The sequence below is a fragment of the Etheostoma cragini genome, chromosome 5, assembly GCF_013103735.1.
Source record: "Etheostoma cragini isolate CJK2018 chromosome 5, CSU_Ecrag_1.0, whole genome shotgun sequence".
Taxonomy (NCBI): Eukaryota; Metazoa; Chordata; class Actinopteri; order Perciformes; family Percidae; genus Etheostoma; species Etheostoma cragini.
Window position 1 is genome coordinate 8652877 of NC_048411.1, and position 4920 is coordinate 8657796.

Sequence of the window (4920 nt, forward strand, 5' to 3'; positions counted from 1 at the left end):
AAGTCACAGAAAGGTGGTAATACACAAAGAAGTTTGAATGCATTGTCTTAAGGATTTACAGTAATGTCTCTTCTTAGCCGATATGGTCTATAGTAGCCTATTATACCTCTGAAATTGCAAAGCAAAGGCTTGTAATACAGTGTTAACCTACTTGAGTTTGGCTCCGAATTAACCAGCATTCTAATATGTTTTTAATCAAATCATTCCATCCAAACTGATCAAATTCCAACACAGCAAAGTAGCTGTTATTATTTAATGAGTTTTTTCATCTAGTGATAAGATTACTCTCTGGGTTTAACCAAGTACGCCCCTTGTGGACAAAATATAACACCAGCAGATTACAACATGAGAAACATCACATTCATAGCCTTGAACATTACAAGCCTCTTCCAAAAACGCATTCATAACAAATTGCAAGAAAAGGAAAGGCATTATATAGGCCTTTATCGCCTCATAGTGATTGCTAAAATCGAAGCAACATTTTTTGGTGGTTTAATTTGAAACAAGGATAGGAAATTTCCTTGCGTTTAGTGGAATTTCTTGTAGGCCCTCCACAACGCAGTATGCTAAATAATTAGCCTACTTTTTAAACAGTGATGACAGACAAAACTGTTAAAATTCACTTTATTGCTTACACAAGACACAGGAATAGCTTAACCAACGTGTTAACTTAGGCGTGAGTATATCGCCTTTATATCTTTTATTCTTTATAGGTGGCTGTGATGTGGTGCTTACTCAGACAAACATTTTTGCGGCAGGAGATCTGGGAAACTATTTGAAAATCGCCAGGAATATCTTTGTGATTGTGTAACGATTTTGGTGACAGAGGCAGGCCATAACAGCAGCTGTTAGGTGAACACAACATAGGGAAAACCAGTTGGTGTGGACACCAGTAGGGGTATAACACTGGGTCAGCAGCCTATGACAAGCTTATTATTGTCTTGGATAGGCTATAATAAGGTGAATCTCTATACAGCTCAATAAATTGTGATGGATGCAGTTAGGTGTGTGGTGGTGGACTTTGGCTGAAAACTTCACTCTGGAAATTTGTTAGATATAAGATATTGGGATACTAAGTCAATACATTAAGATATTTAGTCCCTATTTTAAAGTTTCTCTGAGATAGTAAGTTAAGATATTGGGATTCTAAGTCAATATATTAAGATATTTAGTACATATGTTAAAGTCTCATTATTTTGAGATTCTAACTTTACTTCATGCCTGAAAAAGCATGGATTCATTCATGTAGTACTTCATGAACTATCAGTAATGCACAAGGATTAATAGTATCTCATACATGACTAAATGCAGAAACAATACATTAATTAATGCATCAATTGAGGTACATGAATCTTCATGATTTCTGATTTATTGATGATGTTCATATCTTCTTCTAAATAACTGACCAGTCACAGCAGTGTGCATATATTCTAAACACTTTTAATCATGATAAACCAAACATTATGCCTTTATTACTTCATCATGTTTAATGTCTAAGAACAATGCTCTGCCAAGTAGTATATTTATGAATTTGACATTTTATTATCTTCTAAGTGTCTGAACACAAGAAATATCTTGACATTTTATTAATTTGTGGCGTCACAAAGATTGGGTAATATGCCGCCATTATAAATGTTAAAGATGGAGCAGGTCAGCACTTTATTTTAAGGGCCACAAACATGAAGAAGTAATGTTTAGTTAATCCTTATTATAACACTACAATTCACTTTCTTTAACCTGTCACTTTAACTACAGATTCATCAAAGAAGATCATTAATAAATCAGAAATCATGAAGAATTAAATACCTTAATTTATGCGTTAATTAACACAGTGTCCATGCATTAACTCATGCGTGCGATACTATTAATCGTGGCACATTATTGATAATTCATAAAGTACTACATGAATGAATTCATGCTTTCTCATGCATGAAGTCATGCATGAATTCATGACAATTCATGTACCATTATTATAAAGTGTTACCATTGAATCTATTCTATGGTGAGATTTTCTGATATTCTTGGTAATGTACACCACAGTATACAGTATATAAAGTGAACATTGTTTTACTTTGTTCAATTAAATGCATTATCAAACAAGACAATTTTACACAATGTCATGTTTTATTTTATGTACACTATTTTACTTTTTTTTTACAACATGGAACATTTATCAACAATGTGTTGGCGGTCGCAGTAATGGTCAAGGATCTACAGCAGTGTGAAGTTTTCCTTGGTCTCACTTCTCACTGAAGGGTTGTCTACTCCACCCACCTCTCTGCCAGCTGTCTTTTACGCTGAAAAGTGACAGTAAACTACTGGTTAGGCATGTAGTTTGAACATCAGGAACATTTGAAGTCAGGAAGTTTGGTTGGGACTTGATAAAGTCATACTAAAAAAAGTAAAGTAGACTGTAAACCTTTGATGTAAATCGACAGCTAAAATCTCACATTATCTTACTGTTTCAATGTTATACAGGATCATACTGTAAATGGTAATGCATTTTGGGAGAAAAGAATATTACAGCACTATCCGCAATTATTACAGATGACAGGTATTTACTATAATATGAATGCTTCTTGGGAAAATAAAGGAAAAGACGGGAATTACCTTGCAGCCATTATATTACTGTAAATTCAAATGATACAGTAATAAACTGTATATCTATTTACAGTAAAATACCTTACAATTATTAAAAAGTATGCAGACTGTAAATGAACAGTAGTGTATTGTCTAATCTGTTGCCAGTATATTGCTGTATTTTTAATGTGATAGGTTTTACAGTGAATTAGTTATGACCATGAGAATTAGCAGCAAAATGTCCTTACAGAATCAGAAGTAAAAGTAATCCTTAGGCTTGCCCCGCTTTCAGAGTGAATGCACACTCTTTGCATTACTACTGTAATGCTAGTGATTGTTAGCTTAGTTAGGTATAACTCGTACTTTCGGGGCGTGGATAGAGTAAGAGCACGGAGACAGCTTTGCCTGTTAAACTTAGTCCACTTTTTAATGACACTTCTTCCAGCGTAGAACAACTCAAGACTACTAACAAAACATGCTTCAGCATCTCATCATATCCCTCCACCAGCCTGTTGTAATGTAGTGGAATAACAGTGTAAAGTAGCATAAAATGCAATTCCTCAAGTAAAATACTAATACCTCAAAAGTAAAGTAAATGAGTTAATTTCCACCACTGATCTTTGCCGTGACGTAGTCTCTAATTTGGACTAATCCATAACTTGAAGGCATAATTATGTTGCCTTTGCAACATTTCCGGGAAATTAAATTCTCAAAGTTTAAACATATACTTCTGGTTAAACTACCTTTTTCTACCTTTTGGAAGGACATTTTTCTCAGTATCCCTTCATGTTCATGTTGCCAGCTGGCCGGTACTGCCCAACCACAAAGACCTTATGGCCATCAGTGGCCATGCCCATGCCCAGTTCTGTGCTGTCTTTCCACACCACCTGAGTATGATGACCTGCAGGAGGAAACAGAAGTGGGGCACTAAGTTTTTAACATGCAAGAGAATATGCTATCTTACAACATCTGAACATGAACATACAAACAATCACAGAGCAACATAACAAAGTGGTAACTTAACTTCTCTGTACTACTGTACATAATTTAGGGATGAAGATATACAAGTGTATGTGACAATATATTTTTATAGATTCACACATTTCAAATCTAATTCTATTCTATTTTATCTTCCTAGAACTCATCATGATATGGGTTGAGTGTTACCAGTATTGCTGCTGAATCCAGGGCGGCTCCAGTTGTAATTCTTGATCTCACTGTACCACAAACTACAGCTTCTTTCCCTAAAACATGGAGGAGACAAAAAGTAATGAACATAATATAAACATTTAAATTGGTAGTTGAAGTTTGATCTTAAAAGCCTAAACGGGGCAGATCTAAAGGCAGATTGCTACAGTTGTTGAAGGACAGTTTAGCTCAGGGGTGTCAAACAAACGGACCATGGGCCAGAACTGGCTCGCCAAAGGGTCTAAAAAGGCCCACTGGATGACTTTGCAAAGCGTGAAAATTTCAAAGAACTAATTCATTACAATTCCAAATTTACAACTTTAATCACAGAAAATATAAGAGTTCTTTTTCTGTAAATTTACAACTTTAATCCTAGAAATTCAAAAAAAATTCAAAATATTATCCCTCTCTCCCAGGTCTGTAACATTATTTTTTCCATACAAAGGCCTTAGAACGCTGTCGTAGCAGAAGCAACTTGTGTTGGCCAACATCAAGCTGACAAGAAACTATGTGGTAGAACAAGTTTCTTATCTTTCTGGAGAAGTTCACTGATCTGGCCCACTGGCACAGATCAGATGAGGGGGATAAAAGCCCATGAACTTACATTAGTTTGACACCCTCGGATAGCTGCTATAGCAAAGTAGCAAATTTTCGACAAAAAGTCATATCATATAATATAATATATACCAGAGCACGCAGTAGAACCCCTCTTGTGTTTAATTGCTTAGTAATTCAACCTATGATGTAACAGTTACAGTCTTGCATTAGCAGGTGAAGGAATACATCAACCAGCTTGAAATTAAGGAATGAAAGTTGTTTTGTACATGTTGATTAAATCAAATGAAAAGAGTATGGCAAGGAAAGGGCTTGGGTCTCTAACTCACCTGTCAGTGTAAGGGTTGCTGAGCTCCACATGTTGTAGATATTCTCTCCGTCCTGAGTTTTACTGTGTTGCAGAGCGCCGGTTGCCAGCAGGTGATTGGCCCATGTCTGGGCTGAAGCAGACAGCTCGCTGCTAAGTTTCATCTCTGGCGTGTTGTGCTTCAGCCTGTAGGCATTGTGTGCTTCCAGGAACTCCCGCTGAAAGCTTGCATCTGTAGAGAAAAAAAAACATGATTAATTTATAAGCTTTTACTGCTAAGAGTAAACATG

At 35.9% G+C, this 4920-nt stretch overlaps 1 long non-coding RNA gene across 1 annotated transcript in view; it reads left to right on the forward strand.

Moving 5' to 3' along the window:
* LOC117945281 overlaps positions 1-406 on the forward strand; it is a 4028-nt gene extending 3622 nt beyond the window's left edge. Inside the window, exons 2-3 of the long non-coding RNA XR_004656766.1 lie at positions 30-31; positions 78-406. This is a non-coding gene — a long non-coding RNA (uncharacterized LOC117945281). The remainder of the gene's footprint in view (positions 1-29; positions 32-77) is intronic.
* The last annotated feature ends 4514 nt before the right edge of the window (positions 407-4920 follow it).